This window comes from Petromyzon marinus, chromosome 12 (genome assembly GCF_048934315.1).
Source record: "Petromyzon marinus isolate PM22_M1 ecotype Great Lakes invasive population chromosome 12, UKy_Petmar_22M1.pri1.0, whole genome shotgun sequence".
In the NCBI taxonomy this organism is placed as follows: Eukaryota; Metazoa; Chordata; class Hyperoartia; order Petromyzontiformes; family Petromyzontidae; genus Petromyzon; species Petromyzon marinus.
This window is the reverse complement of record NC_133678.1, coordinates 8798593-8826493: the sequence shown is the minus strand read 5'-3', so window position 1 is coordinate 8826493 and position 27901 is coordinate 8798593. Positions and strand designations below refer to the sequence as shown.

Below are 27901 nucleotides of genomic sequence, written 5' to 3'. Positions count from 1 at the left end.
TTATCACGTGGAAATTTATAGCAGCAAAATCACCCAAACAATCGAAACGCATGTTTCTAAAATTGGAGGGAAAACCCGGAGAAAAAAATATCCACATGATCACGGGGAGAAAATGCAACACCCAAATAATAAAGGCGTCAGGGTCGAGATCGAGCCTCTGCTGGCAAAAATACCTGCAATGAAAGAAGCCCAAGATGGCCCCTGAGAGGGTGCTTTACATGCTCTGCCATTCTGGCCAGACAGCTCGGAAGAGATGGGAGTACCCACGGCTTTACCACATCGCACAGGACAACGAACTGTGGTGTTCCGATTTATACTGCTGGGTGTACGTAGTTATCGTCCCATTCATACCGGTCTTTCAAGCTGGCCAGACATCCTGTGCCGTTCATATTCAATGCAAAATGCATTTACATTAACAAAATATGTACAGCATATCGGTTTGTTTTATATACTCACTGTTTAAAAAAAAAACAATTAACCATAAGCTGCATTACTCCTGTACAAGCTTCCACAAAAGTATATGTTGTAAATCAACATCATGGAGAAAAACACACTGCTATTTTTTTGAACCCCGTGATGCATAAAACAATTATACGGCGGGGTAAAAAACATATTTGGTTTCATTCGACGGTACCTTAATGAGTTCATCTGTTCTAGTAAATTGCTTCCTAGGTCTATGACTAATACAACAATTATGAGGTAGCTGAATATGAAAGCATGTTAAGTGTCCTCTTCTTGGTTCTTTCGGTAAAGTCACGTAGGAGGGAAATAATAAAATAATACAAATAAAACATAATAAAATAAAATTCGCACGACGTTTCGGCCACAACACAAGTAGCCTTCCTCAGGTGAAGAAACAGAACTGTCGGGAAGACAGCGTTCCAATGTTAAGTGTGCTGTATATAAACTCAATACATGGCCAAGGTCAGCTGATGAGCCCCATTATTTCCACACCGAGCTTAATCCTAGGGCAATATATATATTCCTGCGTGTACACGTGCGTGCGCAAAACATAGCATTGATATTGGAGTTACTCCTATGGTGTCTGCTGGGGCTGTTCGCTGATGTAGCACATCGTTAGACTGATAGTGAGACTTCTGGAAGGGCATCTCGTACATTGACTGTAATAGCACGATTGGGATGGGGCTGGTAAATAAATGAAACTGAAATTCTGTTAGTGGTTTCATGGATATCTATTGCGCCTGCTTATTAGATGGAACAGAGAATTGCAATTTGTTTGAGCACTAACAATGTGAACCCACTTACTGCGGGCAAAAAAATGCAAATTCAGCAAAAAAATTCAACAAAGCTCAGCTATCTGCTTGCTCAATGTAATTAAAATGTTAATTAGGAACATTTCGAACAAGTTTATAAATAATCTCCACCGACAGCGGTCTGCGCACACCTACCTGCCATGTCCCGTTAGCCTAAGTGTGTTTTGCTTACTCAGCTCCGCTGTCATAAGTCAAATTCTGGCTAATTAATTAAAGGAAAGGTGTGGGGGGTGGAGATGGAGGGGGCGGGGGGGGCAGTGGGGGGGGGGGGGCAGGGAAGGTGAGAGGGCAGTGGTGCGGTGGAGGTGGGATAGGTTACATTCCTTTTCATATTCTTGGTTCTTTCGGTAAAGTCACGTAGATAGAAAACAAAAATACAAATAATAAAATGTTCCGCCATTGGACATCGGGGCTGCCCAACTTGAATTGTTAGGAAGTGCAATTAAGATTATTCAAATTGCCTCTAGTCGTGGAACCAAAATGGGTACCTAATCAAATCTGCATTCAAATGGAAAGGAAAGTAGTTGAATGAACCCGCAAGAACGCTCTGTAGCGCTCTAGCGCAGGCAGGCAACAATAACAATGATATAATCCGAGGATATTCTGACTAATGCCTACTTATAGTGGAGTGGTAGCAATTCACATCCCCACTAGGCATCTTTCCATTCATTACACTCGATGTTTGATATCAAAGAACAACAACATACGCGGTCTTATTTGTTCAATAACAAATTATTTGTTAAATAACAAATAAGCAGACCCCTCATTTGCCAGCGTCATGCTGTGGTACAATTTCATATGCATTGCGACCAAAACCTAACGCATGATAGGAACAATTTGTGCCCGAAATTGACTGACTTAATTGTGACCCTGCACATACCCGTGGGTGCACGCACGCACGCAGGCGTTGCGACTGGCTGCGCTTGTTTATTCCCTTACACTATTCAACGCATCCTCAAAAGGAGAAGCAAAGAGCAACATTCTCGCTTCACCTACGCAGCTCACGAATGCCACCGATGCGTTCGTGAGATTCAACAATTACGCTTCGCAAATGCAGAGCCTCTGCAAAACGGTCGACCAACAAACAAGATAGAAATGCTCCAAAGTTTCTACGTTAATCTGCAAACCAATTCCAAAGTTGTTGGCAGCTCAACCCTAGAGACATTTTATTTTGTTACTCTGGGTAACTCCACATAGTGAGCGGAGGCTGTATTGTTTAGATCCCAGCAGATAGTTGTTTTATTCCACATCTCTTAACATCACGCCCATCACACAGTAATGTTTAATGACTGCAGGGACCTCTTGAAGTATCTCTTGTTATGCGATACCCAATACCAGTATTAAGAACAGCCCTACCCCCCAGTCCCCCTCATAATGCAATGAAGACTGCGTGTTTACAGCGAGAACATCAATCGGAAGCAAATCCCAGCCGTGAGCAAATTTAAAACCCTGCAGTGCGGTTTGGATTTTGTACTCTGCTGCGCTGTGCGCCACGGAGACTGTTTAGCATAAGTCATTACAATATTCATGAGTGACAACTCAGAAGAAGCGTTATTAACCCCTTAATCTTGGCGTGTCATGCGCCGTGAGGTCTGGGCCAGTGTGGAAGAGTAGGCCAAATACCATCTGGAGAGAGGGAGGGGGTTTCTTGAGCTCCTGCTCGTGGCTTCCGGTTGCGAATACATTATTATACACAATGTGCTTGCTACAAATGAATCGCAATGCCTTGCTGACCTCGTCAAGGAGCATAAACCATTACGCAAACGCCGATCATCCTCATGCCGACTCTTGGCTAACCATCGAACAAAGCCGGTCACTGCATCAAACGCTTTCAGATGCGCTTCTGCGGCCGTCTGGAATGCTCTTCCTTCCGATATTAGGAATCCAATAGATCTATGCACTTTAAAATCTAGATTGAAAACTAATTCCTTTAGAACTACTTTTTGTGTTTAGCAGTTGGATATGTATGGTGCGAAAGAAGTTCAACCTACACACATACATACTGCCCATAGACTAAAACTACCCATAGACTCAACACTGCACCTCCGATTAGCATGGTTGGCTACGTACGGTGTGAAAGAAGTTCAACATACATGCATAACAGGGGCCAGGAGTGGCGTAAGAAAGAATTATGTGCACCTTCACCACTAAACTTTTTAATGTTGATTAAGGTTAAAAATGGTAATGTAAAAATTAAGCAAGAGAATTCAGATTCGGAATGATTTTAGAGAAAGACAAAAAAAGCAGCGTGGTGTTTTGTTTGTTATGAAGTATGTAATTTTTTCCCTGAAATATGGACTAAAATATTCATATAGGTTTTTTTTACGATTCAAAAAGTGATCATGTTCCGAAGAAATAAATAAATATTCGTAATGTTTTTTTTAGTCATCACCATCATCAGCCACGATCAATCAACTGCTGGATTAAGGCCTTCCAAAGCCATCACCATGTCTCACGATCCCGCGAGGTGATAATCGACCGATCACCTGAACCTTATATGGGACTATCGTTTTTAATGGAAAAAGAACGTAACATGATAACAAATTTTGATTTAAAGCTTTCGTGACAGCAGGGATTCAAAAGTCACGTAGAAGGGAAAACCACAGCTGTGGTTTTCACACAATCATCATGATGATTGCTTGTGTTGCAGTCGAAACGTCGTGAGGATTTTATCGTTTTATATTTTTATTATTTTATTGTTTCCCTTCTACGTGACTTTACCGAAAGAACCAAGAATATGATAACAAATGTATGTTAATAGCTTCAAAAGGTCAAAGAGTCTCCACTTGTTCGCCATCATTGTCAACACGTGGCCTGGAATCTTCTCCAGGTGGTCTCCAGAGCCTGGAGGCAGCAGCGCATGTCACGTGGTGTTGTTGCAAATTCTCGGAAGTTTGAACATTTTTTTGAAGCACCTTGTATTTGAACATTTCTTGCACAAGGTTATGATGACAGCAACACTTCTTAAACACACACACACGTGTATTACACTTTTTTTCCCACGTCAAGCCAAAATTGTAAGATTTTCCAGCTCACCTGCACTAACATTCTGTTTGAGTTGAATTAAAAATGAACTGAAAAATACGTTGTGTGCTGCCGACTTTAAAAGAAATGCATGGAATATGTATTCACCAGCCAACCAACCAAACGTTGTTAAAAATGTAATGGCATTCTCGTTAACAAGTAGAACGACATTTTGAACACACACAAGTTAAAGGTTAAAGGTGCAGCCCTGCTATTGTTTTCTCACGCCGCTGCTGGCAGAAGGGGTCTCCGCTTGAAGAATCTTTAGAGCAGTGTTCTTCACTGATTTTCAGACGAGGGCCACTTTCGCCAACAGGATATCGGTGCGAGGGCCGCCACACCGCCTGCAAAGAGTGTTGTCACGTGGTGTATGTATTGTCGGGGGCCGCACTAAAGGCCACCAGAGGCCGCCAATGCCCTGCGGCCCTTGTAACGAAGAGCACTGTTTTAGATGGTATTTTGGGCCACTGTTCCACGCCGACCAGACGCCTTGGATGATGTGCGAGTACTCACACTTTACCCCAACGCGCACGACCTGCAGATCACGCAACTGTAAGTCTCCTCAATGATCCTGCTGGGTGGACAGAGGCAGAGGGACTGAATAAACTTGCCCCATTGTTTTACCTTCCACACTGACAGATTGAACACAATCGGCCTTCTCTGGATTGCACGTCCAGTGTGCTTTGGATTACAACGTGGCAGCATCTATTACGAGTCCATATACCAAAAAACACAACTTGAGATGCATATGTGCCAAGTGTGTGCTGTTATTTTGAAAGGGCATGCAGCCAGCCCACTTCCTAATGATTTGCCTGCCTGGAGATGATTGAATGACCTCTCTTGACACTGCTCTCCACATGACAATAGCACGGTGTATATACTTTACTACAAGTATGGCTCCGTTTGTTTACTACTTTGTTCTGCTTAGGATGCGTTGACGTGTAGGGCTGTTGTATGTTTTACAGGCTGCTCGGTTACTTCTGCAGGGAACGAGGCAGAGGGTGAAAGGGGAAGCATCAGCAGTTGAGAAACTTGACAAGTCGGCCGGTAATCCTGATGGACCCTGCCAGAATCTCTGTTGGAGTCATTGCTACAGAAGCAGACACAGTTGTAGATGCCACTTTAAGTCGACTTTAGGCGCAGAAAATAAAACCTAGTGGATTTTTTCATGGTTTGCAATTCTAGACTCCTATATTCCCACCTCTTGGCTTGTTTACTGGCAAAGAATGTAAGAACTGGACTGCGCCTTCAAATATTTGTGGCATTTTCCTTCTGAATGAGACACGTCATAACCAATTTGGTGCCACTTAAAAGCAGCCTTATTCAAATTACTCAATGGGAAAATACATCATAACGTTGGCCCATATTGTGAAACATAGCAGAAGTCTCCTGAAATAGGTCCTGATACTCAGCGATGCTTTAATAACTAAAACATGTTTTTTTTATTTGACCAGGTAAGGCCCACTGAGCTATATAGCTCTTTTTCAGAAGTGACCTGGCCACAAACGATATTTACAGCAGCCAAATATTCTAAACGCATGTTGTTTCTAAATGTGGAGAGAAAAACAGGAGGATCCAGTGAAAAATCCACGGGGATAACATGCAAACTCCAAAGGTAGAGGCGTCAGGGTCGGGATCGAACTCAATACCTCCTGTATAACAGGCGAGGTAGTTAACATCTCGTCACCACGGCGCTTTGCTGGAGGCTAACTGAATGTTATATATCTATAGCCACTTCACGGCGAAACAAAAACCGAAGCAAATAAAATGGCATCGAATTCACTTTTGCACATTTGAATTACAAAAAATTATCTTCGGCATGCACCCCTTGGTCAGGAGAATGGCACACAGCACTCTGAGGTTTCTTAATTAAAAGGCGTTAGTGTTAGACACTCAAAAAGGCTTCCTACGGACTCGTACAACAGTCCTTTGTTACGCAACCACATTCGCATATATATGCGAGAAAGAGACTTCCTAACTTTAAAGTTAATTTGTGCTACCTTTTGTTTTAAGAATCCCACCATCAAGGGCTCCAATTTATGTGCGCACTGGCTGTATTACCTACTCTTTCTTTTGTTTCCTTTATCAAGCCTGGGGGGTTGATAAAAGCATGGCAGACACCAGACTGTAAGGCCAAGTATGATGCATTTATATTGGGGAAACTCCACAATTGCCGGAGGGCTTGAAATAGCATTCCCTCTACAATTTAACTCCTGCCTAAAGCAATACAATCAAGACTTTCCTTTTCTGTTTATCCAAAGCATTTTCACTCTGACTCACTCGTCTGGTTTCGGATGAAGCACAGTCTAGGAGATTGGAAAGACCTGCTTTGAGGATGAGAGAAATAGTAAATGAGTGATGATATTAAACCTTAAAGGTTTGGATTCTTTTTTTTGCAATATAGATGAAGCACGAGGATGGGTGTATATATGTTGAACTTATTTTGCACTATATGTAGCCAACCATGCTAATCGGAGGTGTGGAGGAAGGACAACAAAATAAACACAAAATGCAGCTCTAAAGGAACGAGCTTTCTATCTAGATTTAAAAGTCCACAGATCCAGTGGCTTCCTAATATCGAAAAGGAAGAGCGTTCCAGACGGCCACAGAAGCACATCTGAAAACGCGCGATGCAGTGCCCGACTTTGTTCGATGGCTAGCCAAAAGCCGCTGCGAGGTTGATGCAACAAACAGTGTAGTGGTAGCATAATGGACTCACAATCTAAAGGTCACTGGTTCCGTTTCCCGGGACACAAAAGTTGAATCAATCGTGAAAGTTCTTAATCCTGCCCACCACCACCACCACCCGCCACCTGGGTCCACCCAGCAGTCGGAATGAGTACATCACAGTTGGTCCGTCGCCCGGCCACGTGTGGTGAAGCAAAGTGTGGGTACTCCCACCTCTTCCGTGATGTCTGGATATCGTTAAACAGTTGGCCAAAATACCCTCTAGAGGGGCTATGTCTCCCTCCACTGAAGAACTATTACTCCATATCCATCGCTTGTCCAATATAGTCTAATTAATTGTCAATAGCAATAATAATGAATGGTCAACCATCCTGCATTCAATTAATCGTATGTCCCAGCTCACACTGTGGCTACGATTACTTGTGCAGCCCACGTTCTTTGAATAAACTGTCAAGGCAACAGGGACTCATTAACCATAAAGGTGCACCTCAACAGATGAAGGCATGTGTTAATTGCTCGACATTGTTTTTGCTGAGAATTACAACTACAATGCCTTCTTAATTGTGGTGATCATTTGGATAGCAGTTGGCATGAACTTTTAACATGCAATTGTGTGGGTCTCTATGGACTAATTATGCAGAAACAATGTACTCAACTTAATGCAGACTAACTCGCATTTCATTTTAATCGAATATATAAGTTGTACTTTTTTACCTAATATCCAGAAATCAAACAACAATCTGTTACCTCCCCATTGTCCCAATTAGCATTAAGTGGTTGATGTCCCTGTAGGATAGCCAAAGGGTAGAGCTAAGGTAAGACGTTCGGGTTAAAGTGTAGATTTTTAATTGCTCTATTAAAACTGCTATCGATTCACAGTTCTTCGATTGAAAACAAAGCATTGCAAATAAAGCTCCAGTGAGCACTTCGTATCTGTGAAGCGCAAATGTTGTTTGGATTAACAATGCTATGAATTGGAGGGTCATTTGCACAAATAAGACACTTCATATGCAACATGAAAATTACTGCAAATTTTATTTGCTTTTGAGCCATATTTCTTTGAGCGAGAATTCTAAATTTCCAAGACGTTTTGCCCAGCATGCTCCAGCCAGTGGTATGCAGCATGAATGGGCAATATTACATCTGTCGTAAAAAAAAAAGCATGGGACTCACCTTGAATTTGGCTCAAATTAAAATACTTGAACATTGCCTCTACTGGTCTTGGCAATGCTTCTGTGATGGAAAACTTAGTATTCCCAATACTGCACTTCCCCAGCGATGCATTAACGTTATAGGCTAACACTTGGCAGCCTCTAGACATGGGCAATGGCACATCTCTTAGGGCCCATTTATTGTTAAGCCTAAAAAATGCAGTATAATGTCGTAATTGTTCACTGTTTAACATTGGCTTTGCAGAAAGGCTGCGCTTGTGGAATCCATAACTCGGAAAAGAAGGAACTGCCACTTTCCAGACAATCGTAGATAACGCTGACGTGTCTTTTGAATTATCAATCATTTGTGGGGAGAAAGAACATTTCAATAAGATATTCATACGGAAGTCACGTAGCCGCCACGCTTTTGCTGTATTTGTGTTGCTAGACAATTGCAAACATTGTCATTTTCAGCACGTGTATATAAATGTATATGTATGCAGAAAGGATTAACTTTGAGACAAGTTGTCATATTTGATCAAAGAAAAATTACAGGCCCAAGTATTTGGATAATTTACATTACATTTTAATTATCTGTTGTTATGGATGATCAACTACTGTTAAATTACTCCAGAGAAATTTATGCTTATTGGAATCCAACCCCAACGTGTGTAGGAGATGCTGTATTATAAAATGCATTGTTTTTACTCTCGTTTGTTTAGTCCACACACACTCCATAAGATGCAAATTCACTTCACCGTGTTTCCAAGAGCCACATGCATGTATGTTGAACTTAATTCGCACTCTATGTAATCAACCGTGCTTATCAGAGGTGCAATCGAGTTGCTGTCCCTGCAGTGCAATTCCATATTAGTTGTCAACTCGAGTTGGTCCGCGAATTCTGGCCACAGTCCAAACTCTGGATCGATTTCGCTCCACGGGCTGGCCTTAATTCCTTGTGTCAGAAGTCAGGTCGATCCGAAGCACATCACCAAACTTTTTCCGAATTAATATTATTAAAGGCGGCAGGAACATTTAATAAAATTTCACATTTAAAATTTTCTTTTGGTCAGAAATGCAGCCTTAACTTTTCACGTACATTGTTTTTTTTAAGTGTGTCTTACTCGCTGACCTCGCGACCCACCATGAAGAACCCAAAGGGCTGGAGCCGGAGGATGAATGCGGCCAGGCGCCGTGTAGGTGTACACACCCATGTCCGATATCTCATCTAGACATCGACTAACACCATTTTTGTTTCTTTTACCAGGTAAGCGCCACTGAGCTTTTAGGCTCTTTTTCAGAAGCAATCTGGCCACATATGATAGCTCAACGAAGTGGCTTATCACGTGGAAATTAATAGCAGCCAAATACTCTAATCGCATGTTTTTTCGAAATGTGGAGGGGGAAACCAGGAGGAACGGGAGAAAAATCCACGTGACCACGGGGAGAGAGACATGCAAACTCCAAATATAGAGGTGTCAGGGTCGGAATCAAATCCACAACCTCCTGTATATCAGATACTTGCCCAACTCAAGTTGTAATTTGAATAACAGGCAAAACAATTGAAGCACCACTTTTTTTTACCAACTAAAGTTGTTCTTGAACTCAAGTTCTGGAAGACATCAGGCCAACTCGAGTCATCGCAAGAAAGCTGCCACGTGGAAACAAGGTATTAGACTGTGAAGGCTTTATGACCCTTTGAGACAACACAAATTCCATTGCTTATGGCAATATGTTGATCTAAATGTCAATGTTAAGGTCTGCTAGCCATGAGAGGGATTCAGGAGAAGTTTGTGTAGTTTTGCTATTCCTTCATTGACATAGCAGAGACTACAGTGGTTTCATATATGGTCCATTGTCTGGGTTGCATGGCCACAATCGAGTTTTAATTTTGGAATTATAATTCTTCTGATGAATGTTTCTCCATGAACAATACACACATATGTGATTTTTATTCGCAAACCATAACAACAGATGTCAATGACATCTAAAAGTATATTATCATTTTCTAAAAAGCTGTTGTATAATTTAAAATGAATCCTTTGTTACTACAAATCTTCTCAGGAAACAATTTGACATCACTGTTTTTAAAAAGTGTAAATTGCACCTTGGTATAATCTATTTATCTTCTTGGTTCTTTAGGCAAAGTCACGTAGAATGGGAATACCGAAAGAACCAAGAAGATGAATCCTTGCAGTCACGAAGGCTTTAAATCGAAATATAATCTAATTATTTGTCCAAATTTGTTTATGTCATCAAGTTAATGATACAATCGAAATTGTATCTTTAGCTTTGCTGACAATTCAGTTTTATTCATTCTCATCACAACACTCCATAGCAGAACAAACAATGATTCGCATTTTTCCACTTATGATTTTAACACAACAGGTAACAGTAAATGAGCTTTAAAAAATACGTTTGCAACCACATTTCAGTCGACTATAAGACAACCGACAAGTGTTCTGAATATTTTATTTTCTTAACGATACTTTCGTAATTGTTTTCTGGAGTACTAATTTAAAAGTTTGCAGTATATTCATACACATACCTCCGGGTGTATATATATGAACCTCTGTATCCTCATTATATTATACTAATTTTAATTATAACGATGAACGTATTATTTATTTGATTACGCTTGTTTACTCAGCAAAGGCTCATTGAGTCTCAGGACTATTTTTCAGTCGGGGCAATGCTACTTCGCGTATTCCCAATTGAGTCATTTGTTTTCAATAGTTCTGCTCTGGGATGTTTGTCCAATGCCAATAGCAGTTTGTTTTGCTATGTGAAGAATTTTGAGCACCTGGAGGAAACCCGTGTAAAACGGGTGGCTAGAACATACAAACTCCGAGCAAAAAAGAGGCGGAGATAAAACACAGGCCCTTCTTGCTGTGAAGCAAAAGTGGAAAGTGTTGCACCGCCCTCCCACTCTAAATGTCTCGAAATACAGTTAAAGGCATGAAGCACAGTATATGCCACTGGTTTTTAAGTACATTTGTCAAGGGCGAACATAATAAACCAATATTCGGAAAATGTTCGAAGAATAATCAATATACCATATCACGTGTTCCGTAAACAAATTAGACAAGCTTCTTCAGTTAGCACCAAATTCTATATTTGGTAGAAGGGTGTTGCTGAAGTTTGAGTACTATGCCATAAACCCGAAAACAGCTGAGTTTGATTCCCTGCTACGACTAACATCATGAGTAATCCATATCTGTGACTGGTCCTGGGTCGCCCACTTCACCAACCTGCACTGGCCAGCGTGGTGAAGTATGCATCCAGCAATGGAATAGCAACGGATGATACGTAGTATTGCAGAATCGCTTTGCTTTCCATTCAGATGAAGTTCACGGCAATCAGCACTCTATACGTGTTAAAACAATTAAACATGTATTTCAAAAACTATACAGTAGCTCCCCCTGCTGAGATAAGATTGAACAAACAACTCTATTTATTGTGGAGTATATGGAATAGCATATGCTATGTGCTTCATCCTGAAATCAGATTAATTAAACCGGTATTTCAACAACAAATTGGAGAGCAGCTCTCCCTGCCGAGAGAAGACTGCACACATTATGAATATGCAAACTGTCTTGAGGAAGTATTTCCAGTTAAAGAGGTGAGGGATCAACACAATCACGTGGATTTATTGGAAGAGACGGACGATGTCTGGATTTTCACCTGGTGGGAAGGCAAAGACACAAAATAACCAATCATAGTTTATTTACATTGTTTCCCTTTGTGAATGTTAGTTGAAGTTACATTTTAAAATCCACCCCACCATCTGTATTATGTCCTTTGTTAACTACAGTAACAGAGAAGGCTTCAATTTTAGGGTAAAGATAAATATGAGTAAGGCAAGAGTCAGAAAACAAATTCACTAAACAACTGGATATATTTACTATTTTATATGTAGGCTTTCACGACCAATATAATTATTCATATAATATTTATATTGGGTTAGATCACCATGTAAACTGTCTAAACTAATTATGAACTGGGCATGTGTCAGACACGATTGGAAGCAGAAACAGGATATGTACACTAGCCAGACTGAGATCAAAATGATAGAATAAGGATGCGGACAAGCTGGCAGTCTTGTTGGAAAGCTGATAATGAAAAGCAACATACCATTATGCCTAAAGAAGAACATGTGTAATACGCCATATTATCTGCCATGGTATATGGATCAGAAACATTGACACTAATAATATTTAATAAATAAAAACTGAGCAGTACACAAAGATGCATGAAGAGAGACGCCCCACTGGAAATGTATATTCAGGGAACGGTACACTGCACCAACATCTGGGCTACCTAGGTTAGATTTTTGGCCATGAATAACTTGGGTAGAAAGTAGTTGTAGAACCACTCACGGACCTCCCCCTAGATTGACTCAGCTTCAAATCAGTCCTGCATCTGTGTAAACATCAGCGCAGTGCAAATTAATGTGGCTGGTGTGGGGACAACTACGAACCTCGATGCTAGTTTACACCCGATATGTTTTTTGTACATCTATATATTTCAAAGGGAAATCTGTGAATGTGTCTGTTCGAAATGTTTAGCATACTTCCCGACATGCAACAAACTTGAAATTTGGCATGTGGGTAGCTTCCAGACTGTATACAATGCAAAAAAAGTATAAAAATAGACTTTTGTATTTGGGGGGGAGGGGGGGCGCAATGGGTATATTTTGCACGGCAAGTGAGCGGTGCCGTTACATTTGTGATGTCACTCGCACCCGCATGCGGAGCGTCACGCGGTGTGCCTGCTGACGTCACGCAGTGTGCCTGCAGACGTCACGCAGTGTGCCTGCAGACGTCACGCATCCCCCCACCCTCCGCCTAGGCCGTATATTAATCCAAGACAAGAATACAAGTCTGGAGCGAAGCCGGGTAGTAAAGCTAGTGTTATATATTCATTTATTTTGTATGCTCATTGCATCGTCTTGATGTACGACCTTGCCATTCAGAACTTGCATCAGGTACAGTTGCTTTTTAAATTGTTTCATTACGTTTTGTGCTATAACCAGGTTTTTATTGTGTAGCCGGGGCCCCATCGAAAATGTGCATTTATTGCCCAATGGGTGTTTTACCTTTGCGAAATAAACAACAACACTCACATGCCAGCATTCATAGGTGTTTGATTAGTACGCCAGCGCCCCCCGCTTGTTAAGAGACAGTACAGCATGTCACAACTGCATAGGACATCATAGCTGATCTGCAAAACTCTCTCTCTCTCTCTGTCCCTAATAAAGCTCCCAAAATATGGAGTGAAACGTCGGACACCATGGTCAAACAACACTCGATATAACCCGGTGTTATTCACAAATAAAGCAAAAAAATATTCGTAAGATATACAGCGTATGTAGCGCTGCGAATTTTGCCCTATGACTGTACAATAGTAATGCAAACCCAAAAAATACTTAGTTGTATTAAATGCAGGCTTCCTGTCTAAATCTGTTATTTTACATTTCCTCCATGTGAGCATTATGGCGTTAAGAATTTGTTTAGTTTTTTAGGGGACTTTTTAAACTTCTCAGCAACATGGGCAACATGAATTATGTATCCAGTACAAACAATTTTTAGCTATCTTGTACGTATACAAAAATCTACAATAAAGAATATCTGTAATAAACAATAAAACACCCGAGGTGGCTCAGCAATAAGAGCAATGTGCCTACGCCAATGACCTGCAGAGTTCGAATCCAAGTACACCACCTGAGATTTAAACTGGGTCCTCAAAAGGTCACAAGTCGATAGTCTGTGTTCACTCACCAATGGCCCCACAAAACAAAATAAACTATTATATTACATTTCGTTTTTCACTGATCTGGTAAAATTCATAAATTGATCATTCAAGATATGGGTTTGAATGCCATGCGATTAAATCACTGTATCTGTACATTGGGAGTGCATTTTGTCGTGTATAAAAAGAGCTATGTTAAAATGAATCCCTGGGGCAGCTCTGTGTTGTTCTGCAGGCCGTTCTCTAACAGAGGAGACGCAGTGCTCGAGGAGAGTACAGAACTGATACTTCAGAACGGATACAGTGATGTGATGTCAATAGCACAGCTGAAATAAAGTGTGTATAAATAGAAACACATGTTTTTTTTCTTTTGAATGATCATATTTGGAACCTCAACACGCGTGAAATATCATAATTGTATGGTGTATTTACGGTTTTATTTACGGTTTGTTATAGGCAGACTGCTATTGCTTGTGTACCGGAGGACCTCTAAGCAGTGATTGAGGTTATGGTCATGCACAGCAGGTGGCAGTATTGGGATTAAAAAAATACACGAAATATGCTTGTGAGTTTTAAATACAATGTTTGGAATACTGCATCTTACTTGCATTAACATAGCGCCAGTGAGGAAAATAAGACAGTGATAGATCATCAAAACTGAACGTGTACATCGTAAATGCTAACTTTGTATTTTACTTTTTATTTCAAAATGCAAATTTACCTTTAAACATTCTTTGGGTCTTTCGGTAAAAGTCACGTAGATAGGTTTAACTTAATAAAAAATAAAATAAAAACTACGACGTTTCGATCGCAATACAAGCGGTCATCATCAGTCGTAATTTTTTGTTAATTTTATGTGTATTAATTTGAACCTATCTACGTGACTTTACGGAAAGAGACAAAGAATATGAATTCCTGCAGTCACGAAAGCTTTAAGTCAAGATAGAACTTTAAATGTCTACACGTACAATGAAGAAAGTATTATAATTAGCCCACGTGTAAATATTGTTATCCACGTGAGAAAATGAAGGTGGGCGACTCAACTCCAGTTACATTTTCATAAATGTGGAGTATATACATATTTTTTTAATACGTTGTCTTTTGGCTAACACTGAACTGGCATTAAAAAAAAGATGCAACTTTTGGACTATGTTCACGAAGCAGCCCCTTTTTTCGTTCTCAAAATAAAACTGCCAAAACAGCAGACCAGACCTCTGAGTAATCAAAAGTGCCTTTCCGCTAGTCAGTGATAACACCATGTTCTGAGGACACACACACTGGCCATTAGGAAGTTTACAAAGTTCTTATTAAGAGTCACTACATCATTAGATATCCTAAAATAAAACCGAGTTATCAGCTGCGGAAATGATATTCTTCCGAGTTTGGATAAGGTTTTTGATGATTTTTTTTTGATAATTGAAATCAGCTGCAATCGATTACATGGGGACATAGATGGAGTGATGCTGGCAGGGGTCCAACATCACTCATGGTGGTGACGGGCAAAAACAGAAACGACCCATATTGGCTGTCAGCTGGAAGTTTCCAATTTGCATTTCCAATGAGGCCATTGTCACTTAAGCCAGGAAAACACATGCAATGACAAAGAGATTCTGCCAGAGATGTTTCAAAACACACAAAGACAAAAGACAAAGATCCCCCGTAAAGGCTTAACAGACTTTTAGGGCAAGTGCTGTTAGCGAGCACCTATGAAGGCCGGCACGACACACCACGAGGGGTGAGTGGCCAGCACCACCCACGGCCGCCTTTGTCTCTCGCGTAGCGATGTTTACACACTGCACCAAAGTATTTATTTGAGGCGGAGTCGACCTAGGGGAGGCCCAGAACCGGCTCACATCATCGTCACTGGTGTTGGCCGTGAGCCAGGTTCGTCGCGCTGCGCGCTAACCACTGCACCACTACTCCAAACTTCAAAACACACGCACACAACGCATATACACAAAACTTGTTGTGACTGTGATCCACTCCGAAGTGTTTTTTGAGTCGTACCGCAATGCAGCTGCCAAAATGTGCAACGTTTTGCTCCACGTGCTCGGAACTTCTTCGAGAACTGAATGGTTTCTTAAAGAAACACTGTTACTGAAGAAGCTACCAGCACGCGGAACAAAATCCCAGGCAACATGCCGAGCAACAATAGCACAACCGGGAACCACGTGGGAGAGATGTACATATGCGTCTGTGTGTTTGGAAACTATATTGCCCTGCACTATAAGTGCAAATTAATCGCAACTTTCAGACTTAATATAATGTAATTTATATAGGGTAATACAGTTCTCAAAGCACAGAATTATAACGCTCTCTGTGGAAACATCATAGCGTAGCATTAGGAACCATTCTGAAAAGTGCCGGTACACATATTTGGTGCTTCTGAGGAGTGCTGGTGTGTTGACGAGGCCGCCCCTTTAAACCACTGAGCATAACAGTGGGTATTTTTTTCTGCACCGCCCTCTACTGACAACGTATCTCCCCCTTAGCAGTCGACAACAATTATTATCCGTTGCATTCTCGGTAATTTGGTCATAGGCATATTGTTATATGTGTGCGAACATATACGTGTGCCGTTGATATATGTGTGCTGTGGGGAATTATGTTTGCAATACAATTCCTCACATGCAATTTTTTATAAATTGTATTTGTCTCTGTCATTTTGGAAACCCAGGTCACTCTTTCAAATGAAACGATCTTAGTCTCTTGAGTTCTCACCTGGTTAAACAAACATAAACTTCTGAAACTTGATATATGTTGAGAAAATAATTCAAATTGATTATCCTACCTAGAGCATATGAAGCTGTAGATCATTTCAAGTAGAAAGAAGAGTGTATCAGTAAAACCTTCACGCGTTATAGGTCAAAACACACACACATGGCAATAACAGCTGCTGCATTGGTTGCAACATGTCTCGGTCATTCTATAGCTGCAACTTTCTCTTAAAGCACCCCCCCCCCCCTAATAGAAACGATCTCTGTGTGATGCATAGCACCTTTCCTTGAAAATCCAAACAATGTCTTTGGAATGGGCAAAAGAATACGTGTGGACAGCTGGCGAGTGATGAAGTACCTTCGTTGGGGATGGCAGGCTGGGCCCTTCCTGCCTGCTGGAGTCTCCCTTCTTAGCCAAACGGTTTTGGGGGGGGGGGTTGTGATGCGTCCTTTAGACGGACGTTCTGGTGACCCTGTTTCAACCGATGGCTTTGCTTGGTGGCAGTAGGTCTCAGACCCCTGGCAAAAAAGAGACGAACGCCCAATGATGGATCATTGGAATCTGTCTTCCGCTGTCAATTTTAGGTGACAAGAGGTGATTTTATTGTTATAGACAATATCGCTTCCTAGTTTTGTTCGTATTTTGTGAAGTTTTTGTTCATTGTTTTTTTGTTACGGTCTCAGTAACCGCACGTTTGTCTTCAGTCTCAAACCGTGAGCCTTTAAACATGTTCTAGCGTTCAATTCCTGCAGCCAAGTGTGTATATTTACAATAATTTATATATAATCATCAAACTATTAAGAAATAGTTTTTATGGAGAAAAAAATATATAGATTTCATAATGCTCGAAAACCTTTTTTCTCAGTTCGCATTCACGGTGAAATGGAATGGAATGGTTTTCAATGATGTAATCATGCGTGAGTGTGGCTCTGAGAACACACAATCGCTCAGCCACTGCACCATCCTGGGAAATGTCTCAGGCGCGAGATTTTACTTAAACGTTTCTAGAAACATGTGCGCGTCCCAGATTTATTCCAGCGTTTTCCCTGAACGTTTTCCAAAATAGAATACTGCGAGCGAGTGCAAGGTTAGGGTTTAATGCGGTATGCCCAAAAGTACCCTTTATCTTGATGGAAACCTATCAATACACATTAGCTTTGTTTATTCTATACAGTTTGTTACATTTCCTTATTCACTTGCCCCAAAAACGAAAACTAACAAATTACAGCAGATGTGTACATAAACATCTTCATATTAATAAGAGAAATTTGGTTTTCCTTCACATTAGACACACAAACTAAAATTAGAACTCTTTATGAAGCAGTAATTTGAAGTAAAGCCAAGTTTAAATTGCGTTATTGAAAGCAGATTGCAATCGTAATTTTCCAGTTTTATTTTTTTTCTCTTCTCTTCCAAGATCATTATCATTACAAAAAACCCCATATCTGTCAGGTTTAATTAAACGATACCGTTTGTATGGCTCATGTGTGCTTATGTGGAAAAAAGTGAAGTATATAGAGTATTCACATCTCGTAAGAATGTTGTCAGCCAGCGTGAAGTTACTCGCCAATAGCCAGGAAACACCAGTATTTTATCCGAGATGCTATAAAAGCACATTGGCTGGCAATACTTGATTCTGCTTCTAAAGCATAGCTTGTGTGGAAAAAGTGCCTAAAATGTATTAATCATCTTGTATCAAGGAGGCACTTGAATATGACCCAAAACAGACCAAGCCAAGTCACCTCGTGGCACTTTATATCTTATATAAATGAAATATGAATACATGTGGAATATTCCACTTATTTAAGTAAAACAGTAAATAGCGCTACATACTTAAATAACGTAAGCAAAGTGAACTGTAAATATGTGATATGTACGTTCATTCTAGTACATTAATGGAAATCACAAAACTTAACAAATAATATTTTTGTTAAATAATATACATTTTTTTACTCTTTGGTTCTTTCTGTAAAGTCACGTAGGTATAAAATAAAATGAATCACGACGTTTCGGAAGCAACACAAGCGTCCGTCATCAGATGGAACAGCCGCAGCAAGAAACAAATTTCTATAGTGGGCAGAGTATGGATCCCTGCAGTCACGAAAACTTCAGATATACATTTGTCAATCCACTGCTGGGTGTGTAAAGGCCTCCCCACAAATGTTCATAATGGGGTTGTTTCACTATACTTCACCACACTGGTCAGTGCAGGTTGATGAAGGGTGGGGGGGCTCATAGTGGGTTCAGATATCCCTCGCAATGCCTTAAAGGCCTTCATCCATAAGTGGATTGACACAGAGCTGTGAATAAACAGACGTGAAATATTGAATTTGTATTAATACATAGAATACGTGAAATAATAAATTAATAGACTGATAAAGCCTTTTCCCTGGAAACTGTAGCACAAGGGCAGGCAGGCTCCAGGGACGTTTTGAGTGATTGAAGGTTCCAGCATATGCCCCACACCACTTTTTAGTGCTTTCTCTGGCACTCCGGCTGCCGCTTGGCCTTTACACGTGTCCTGATATCCCCAAGCACATCTTTCCAGAGACATTCCTCTCTCTAAAGTTACAAAGAAGGGTCTATTTATATTGTATGGTAAACAATGTGCTGAAAAGGATATGTCATCTGTTTTAAAAAAAGGTAAAAATTTCTTCCAATTGAAATAAAACTTAAGAACGGTTGAGAACGGTCCGCCTGATGAAAACCGCTTGTGTTGCGATCGAAACTTCGTGCTTTATTTGCTTTTATTTTTTATTTTAATTATTTTTTTCATTTTATTTTAATTTTCTATCTACGTGACTACCGAAAGAACCAAGAATATGAATTCCTGCAGTCACGAAAGTTAAGTCAAAATTTAACGGTTTTACAAATTCGAAAATTACTATGTAATAACACGAATACATTTTTTTATATATACATAGAACACCATACATTTTTCAGGTTAAAGACAACGTCAACTCGTTAAGAGAAGTAAATGGGGACGTGCGCAGCATATGTCACAAGGAGAAATGGTGCCTGATGGAAAAGAAAAGTGATGGAGTGGCAGCCAAGAAATGGAATGTGTCCAAGAGCAAGACCACTGTGGAGTTGGAGCCATGGAATCATCTTGTGTGTAGGTACTTGGGTGGATTGTTACGTTGCTGGATTTAAATACATAAATGGTGGAAGCCTGTGGAGGCCTTCCTTCATCATGCGGTGGACTGATCATAGCTGATAATGACGATGATAACTTTTGATTTCACCTAAAATGTCAATTACCAACAGCAGATTTTCACTGTAAATGTTACAATCAAATGTGGACAAAAATGCTCTGCCAAAGTAATGAGAGGAAACCTACCAATCAACATATTTCCCAAAGATGTACAAATCAGATAATTTGACATTTTATCTGTCGACGTGTAAGGATGACAGGGATCCAATAGAGCTGTCGTTTGCAACACTGCTACGTGACAGAAAGATGTTTAATTCGCTAAATCCCAGCAATCGTGCACAATGGAAAGGGTTGCCCTTGAAATTAGGCCCCGTCAAACAACAATTGGAAAAGAATTGTAATGTCAGTCTCATTTATCGCACCAAATGGCAAAATGCTGGGAAAGCTTAAAATAAAATTGCATGTGACATTGTGAATGTTTGTGTTTTATTATAAATTAAATATAAATGCAATGTGATAAAATGTAAAAAAAATGCTCCAGTGCCTTGCATTTTATCTCACATTAAATATTTTAACTAAAGCAGTGAAATGTTAAAATATTCTACTTCTCAAATAGTCTGTCCATCATATCATAGGCAGTGATCAACCAAATACTGAAAATGTCAATCTACTGTTATATGCGTGTAGAAGATTTAATATAATGTCTGTGCTAACAATGCATCTCAAAATGCTTGACATTAATTGCTTTTGACAGATGTTAAAATTTTGATGAGGTTATGACATACTAACATAACAAAGCAGCGCTTTCTGTCACCTAGTTAAGATGTCCATCAGGCAGCGATCAGATTTATCTGATTAAACCAGCCAAGTGACAATGCCCACAGGACAAACAATACAAACATACATGCCACTGACTTTATTTATGACTAGCTGAAACCCTTTTGAGCCAAACACGTCCTACTTCAAAGATAGACCGAGAAAGATGCTGAGTTTAGATACTGTGCTCAGTTCTTTTTGCCGGTCATATTGTGTCCAGAATTATCCTTTCATCTTATATATTTTGCAGCCCATTTTCAGTCCATTGCTGGATGGAGGTATGCCCCACACCGTGCCGGTCAGACGAGTTGCATGACCATATTTCGCCACGCTGATTATTGTGAGTTATTAAAGGCAGATGCTCAGAATCAGTTCAGATCTCACTCACCGCTGATGTTAGTTGTAGATGGGAATTGAACTCGGATAACCACGTTCATAGAGCATTTAAAACTAAAACTAAAACGAAACTATTTTTGTTTTACCAGCTAAGGCCCACTGAGCTATGTAGCTCTTTTTCAGAAGCGACCTGGCCACAAATGATAGCTCACCAAAGTGGCTCATCATGTGAATATTTATCGCAGCCAAATCCTCTAAATGCACGTTTCTAAATGTGGAGGGAAAATGCGGAGGAACCGGAGAAAAAACCGTGCGACCATGAGGTCGCACGGTTGACGCCTTCTTCAAATACACAGGCGTCAGGATCGGGATTGAACCCACGACCTCCTGTATACCAGGTCAGGGAGTTAACATCTCACCACCATATCACCCTAATCACTGCATCACTGCACAACTCCTTCGTGTTTTTGTTTTTTGTTTGTTGTGGTTGCACCCGATTCAAGAGCCGAATGGCTCACAGGGCTATACCAAATAAATAAACTGAAAACTGAAATCTCACCACTGCTGGGAAGGTTACAATGAGAACATGCAGAAAAAAACATTGATTTGAGCAATTGTAATATTAATGTGCAACTGGTCTTGCCGGGAAAAAAGACGACTCATATATTCCACTACACTAGTTCTATGAATCACGATATAGCAAAAGAGCGCATTGTTTGCCAGGCTGTTTGTTAGACGAAACATTGCAAGCCAAATATCAGATAACTTACATAAGACTAAAAAATGCAGTAATAAAACATTTATGGATATGGATATGCTGAATGCCACGTGACTTTGCACACCATTTCTTCTCACAATTACGCTGCACATGAACATTTTAGGAATAAAAATTGCAATTTGTTGCCGTGAATATTTACAAAAAATTACCTTTGCACGTCTTTTCAGTTAAATACTCTGCCTTCTAACTCACAACCACCACTTATACATTATTCACCATACGTGTCCTTTGTGTGAATCCAGAGAAGATGCATGCAAACATTATGCACAATTTATTTTTCAATACATGTATTAAAGGCATAACAAAAAAATATGAGTGTACTTGTTTTCATAATGGCTGGTTAACCACAAGTTTTTATAAGTGTAGCGTATTTCCACTCAGTCATGCTGAAAGTATGAGAATAATTTTGCTTGTTTATTGTAGAATGCAATTCACTAAATAATAAAAATGTGGGTTTCATTGGTGTAACGTTCACTTGTATTTAATCACATCAACATTTCACAGTATATAAACTAAAAGTAACTTCCTGAAACATCAAAAACACCTGTGCCCTTGTCCATGTGTGACACGCAGCTTGCAAGGTGAAGTAAAGGTGCAGGACTGCAATTACCTATATCACCGCTGGCGGAAAAGCCCCCCCCCCCACTAGAGGGAGCTCTGGAGAGCCCCTCCAGAGGATATTTTGGCCTCCACTTTCACATTGGTCTGATGTCTTCAAACACGAGGAATAACAACAATGATGCCATGGTGAAATGATTAGCGCACTGGACTTGCAATCCTTAAATCCACACTTTAACTCACCATACGCGACCTACCAATAGACTGTGGTGTACCCATTTTTCCATTCTTACTGCTGGGAGGACAGAGATTGGGGTGGGGATGGGATTTAAGAAATTCACACTTCTTTCCACTGCCCCGCCAGGAGATACGACTGGTTACCTCTGGACTACCAGTCCAGCGTACTAACCATTACAACGTGGCAGCACCCCAGAGTCTGAAATATTATTTCGAACATAAAAATAGGTGAATTGTGAAAAGCTGGTTTTCTTTCCATATTTCTTGAACACAATTATTGTTTAAAAAGAAATAAGTTTTGAAAGATGTTTTAATAAACAAAAAATTATCGCCATAAATGTATAATGCTGAAAAGCAAATTGGTGGTATAAAGTTCAATATGGATTGAATGCATCTGTCTACTTGTTGAAGCACTATTTTGCAAGCTGAAACACATGTTCAGGAAATTAAAAAATTCAACAGCATTTTCCACTTTTCATTTCCATTTCTTGTTAATAGGTCTTGTTTATTGATTTGGTGAAGCATATTGCACAAGGAAAATATAAAATTTTCCATATATTTTTTTACTTGCCAAATGTGAAAGTCCAGATCGTATATTTTGCAAATGGTATTGTTTGTTTTTTTCTCCAAAAGTAATTATTACTATAGGATGGTAGCTTTCATGGTTATATGAATGAGCCAAACATCCATTAAGGCAGCCAAAAAGCCAAACATATGCACTCTCATTGTCAATTTCTTCGTCAAGTATGGGCATTTTTTAACTAATGCAAACTCAAGGCCCAGTGGATTATAAGTGGTGACAAGCAAATGTTGCAAGCTGCCAAGCTGACTGTTGTACAACGCCTAGGAAAGTTTGATGGGCTCATTAAGGCAATGACATTATCTACACACTTAACTCTAAGGACTTAGGCAATCAAACAAAACATTGTTGCATGCACTTGTTGCACACTCGAAATGAAGGACGTTGGGCAAGTGCTCCAAATCGAGGGCAAACACATTTTATGTGGTTAATCTGTAGAACGCAGCAGCACGTGTTACACACAGCAATCTTCACTGAGTCGCCATTAACCACGTGAGTGGTGTCCACGTCCGGTTAATCATTCAGTTTTCTCTTAAACCCACTTCTACTCATGATAAACCATCTTTGTCTTTGACAATAACATTTGCACTTCACTATTCGAATATTACTTTAATCCTAAGCTGTATGTCTATCTATACCACCCACTTATATCGGTATCTTACACCCATTACCTGTACTGTATGTGTACAATATAGTGCTGTACTTGTCACCATTGTACAACTTATGACTTTACATGTGTTATAATCTCAATAGCATTGCAAGTAGTCATACTCTGGGTGCATGGGCATGGTTATAGAATAAACAGGATTAGGGTTAGAGAATTCAGAATTACAAATATTAACCACAGTACGTCATCCTTTACAATGTACAGCACTAACCCCCCCCCCCCCCCCCAATTGAATATATCACAAACTAACAATTCGAAGCCAAGCTTGAAGTCTAGAACAAGTCTAGAACAAGTCTATAACGATCAAAAACAACCTTTGGGTCCTTTACCTGTAGAATACAACAGCACGTGGCGTCACACGGCAATCTTCACTGGGTCGCCATTAACCACGTGACTGGTGTCCACGTCCGGCTAATCATTAACCCTGCCAGCCCCCCACAGGCCCAACTCAGTCATCACATGCTGGTGGTGTACACACTGCATTGATGTACAGCATAAAACATAAGGACTTATTAAAAGAGTGGTCCATTCCTAATGTTGCCACACACTCGTAAAACAGTTACCTTGAAAACAGAACTTGTATTGAACAACAAAGCACCCAAAGTAAACTGAGATCACAGGTTCAATGCATTGTAACTGGCCCACATGAAATCAGTTGGAGTAACTTCACATTTATGACAATTCATAATAGTTATGTTACAAAATATACATCAACCACATCTCATATCGTATACACGTGGCAGAATAGCGTATATAATATATGTAATACATCATTTAAGCCATACACAACCGAATGTGAAATAGTACATGAAGCAACCATAGCATTAGAAACAGGAAACATAATAAATAATGAAGGTCCGTTGAGAACAGGGTTGGATCTATATCCACTATTACCTCAAAGAGTAACAACATTACATGCATCTCCAAACGCCAGGACATGCAATCCAACACTGCAGTGATGTGAGGTTTTCTCATATAGAATAAACTGGCCTCTTGCATAACAGCAAATGCCCTCTACTGGATTAGCTGAGGATTAATGGTTTGGAACACCTGGCTGAATTCCGTAATACTCTCCTGTAAAGCATTTCAGTAACAATTCAACAATACAACTATGTAGCCTAAAAGAGCTGGAAACCGCAGTAACCCATTGCCATAGCAGAGAACCCTTTGGCAGAATATTTCCTGTTCCCCTATAAAATCAAGCACCATCTACATTTCCCATAATAAAGGGTTGTTTTGGTTAAATCATACAAATATGAACGTGTCGTTAAACCCGCCAATACCTGCAGCAGCCAATGAATAAGGTTTGTCACGTAAACAAAACATTTACATGCAAATGCTGTTGGTTTCACAGAACACCTAGCATGCTTTTGTTTACATGACAAACCTTTCTAATTGGCTATGTTGAGTGGTGGCAGGTTTAGCGACACGTTTATATTGATGCGATCTAATCCAAAAATACCTCTTATTATGGATAATATTGATCGCGAAAGCCTACCACGTGTTAAACTGACCATCTACATTATGCAGTTCATGTGCGGCTGAATCTGCACAAAAACGCACAAATATTGAGCCATGACCCACGTGATGCAAATGCAGAATGGTTCAAAAATGGCTGGGGTTAGGCTAGTGGCCAAAGATTAAGTAATGTTTCAGCATATATTATGATGAAGATTGTGATCATCATGATGTTAGAGATAATTATGTTAATGCTGATGTTCATGCCATTTTTGAAGATGATGATAGTAATCATGATGCTGATGTTGCTGTTGATGTTACCGCCATCTACTCCTTTTGTTGATTCTGCTACTGATAAGAACGATAATGAATATGATGCAAGGAGAGGTAGTATTCCTGGGAAATCCCCACTGAGTCCTAAGACTCATTTTGGGAGTGTTTGGGATGTAGCAGAAAGCTGTAGTACCCAAAGGACACCCATGAAGAGTGGGGGATAACGTTCCACACAGATAACTAAGAATCCACTTTCTGTCCTGCCTTCTCCTGACCACATCACAGTTTCGTAAATACTCTACGTGAGCCACCAACTAACGTCACCAAAGTGACGGATTGCATGTGTCGTGCTCACAGTGCAACAGGTATCTGCTTCATGCTGAAATTATCTAGGCTAGGCTGAGTACCGGTTCGGATACCACTCACAACGGTGTGCCGTGGCAGATCATCAACATTTTGTGTTCATAGCATATTGCCTGAGCCACTGTGCTCCCCAGATTACAAACACACACATACTAAGATCCCCCGTATAGCCTTAACAGACTCTAGGAGAAAGTGCTGTTCGCGAGCACCTATGAAGGTCGGCATGGCACACACGGGGGTGGGTGGCCACCGCCATGCGTGGCCGCACCAGGTACTTATTTGAGGCTGAGTCGACATAGGGGAGTCCCAGTACCGGTTCTGACAATCGTCACGTGGTGTTGGCCATGACCGGGAATCTAACTTGGGTAGCTGGGTTCGTAGCACAGCGCACTAACTGCTACACTACCGCTCCCCACGCAAACACACACAATCACATAGGCACATTCACGTGGATGTAACGATTCCATGTGTAGCCTTATGGGCTATTGACATGGGGTGAAGGAGGTAGGTGGAGAGCAACATTGTCCGATGAACCCATTGACCTTTGTTCCATTCCTGGCCATAACCAACATCAGTGGTGAATGTCAACTGAACATGGTCTGCCCCCTTCATATCACTAGCATGCACTGACCATTTGGTGAAATATGGTCACATAAGCCACACGACTGACAGGCCGTGTGAATGCCTTGATTCAGCAGTTTTTTTAACAGAGGATTTTTTTTTTGCATTTGTATTACCAAAAGCTTGAGCAGCCTTTGGCTGTCAGCACTCTAGGTATTGCTGGTATCCAATCAGGTGCTCTTCAATATCTTCATGACTTATTTGACTTTGACTCTGATAATGATAAAAACAAAACTTATTGATTTACCATAATTTCCCCTCAATCTTTGTGTGCGCGTGTATATATACACGTGTGCGCGTGTATATATACACGCGCACACAAAATACCCAGGGAGGTGTATATTTATATACACACGCACACACAAAGCCTTTGCTCGGAGGTTCTGAGAGTCATGAGGCGCTGCAAGAATGGGTGGTGGTCGCGGGTTGCTGAGGGATGGAGTCTGCCTCAATGGCCCGTGATCACAAATCGCTCTTTAACTCCATCAAAAAAGTAACCTGCAGCACCATACCTATTACCATCATTAGGGGAAAGAACGGTGATCCAATCTCCGACCCCCAGGAACAGGTTTGCAGATTTGCTGAGCATTTCTTGGAGGTCCTGGGGGAGGGGAAATCCCTCAGCCTGGAAAACAACGTGAAACAAAGTGGGGATGACCCTGCTGAGGCTGCAGTGCCTCAAATATTGGAAGAACAAGTCACCACCTGTGAGTGGCTGGCTGAGGTGCCATCTGTTGAGGAAGTACTGAAGGCGATCCGGAGTCTGAGACCAGGAAAGGCAGCGGGCAGAGATGATCTCCCAAGCTAAATGCTGAGGGAGGGTGGCGTTTGTGCACAGACTGCCCTATATGACATCATAACAACAGTCTGGACCCCTGGATGGGTTCCACAGGATTGGAAGGATGCCCTGGTGGTCCCCCTCTTTAAGAAGGGGGACCACACAGACTGTAACAACTACAGGGGCATCTCACTCCTCAGTGTGCCGGGAAATGTCCTACAAGGATTATTCAACATCGCCTTGCTAGGCACGCTGAGGAGAGGCTTGCGGAGCTCCAATGTGGTTTCAGGAAAGGGCGGTCCTGCGCAGATGCCATACTTTCTGTTCGTCTGCTACAGCAGAGGCGCAGGTAATTCCAACAAGATCTACATCTCTGCTTTATTGACCTGGTAAAGGCCTCTGATACCATCAGTAGGCCTGGGATCTGGGTTGTTCTTCGTGCTTTCGGAGTCCCTGACCCTTTGCTCACGATCATTAAGGACCTTCATGATGGTGAGCAGGCCCGGGTAAAACTATGTGGCCGGGAGTCGGAGCCATACCCTGTACATCTTTGGGTGCAACAGGGATGTCCTATGGCTCCCACATTATTTAACATCTATTTCGACCACATAGTTCGTGAAGCCTTCAATAGCTGTACTGGAGGAATTTTCATCTGGTACAGATACAATGGGAGGCT

General features: G+C 40.8%; 1 long non-coding RNA gene across 6 annotated transcripts in view; it reads right to left on the bottom strand.

The window, feature by feature from the left end:
• The window catches only part of LOC142924332 (uncharacterized), a 33056-nt gene extending 8042 nt beyond the window's left edge, over positions 1 to 25014 (bottom strand). The window contains exons 1-2 of one of the 6 annotated variants that reach the window (XR_012941527.1): positions 24062 to 25014; positions 4812 to 4872 (exon numbers count right to left, since the gene is read on the bottom strand). This is a non-coding gene — a long non-coding RNA (uncharacterized LOC142924332). The remainder of the gene's footprint in view (positions 1 to 4811; positions 4873 to 24061) is intronic. The other 5 variants (XR_012941524.1, XR_012941529.1, XR_012941528.1 and 2 more) reach the window with 5 other exon arrangements.
• Positions 25015 to 27901: the final 2887 nt, after the last annotated feature.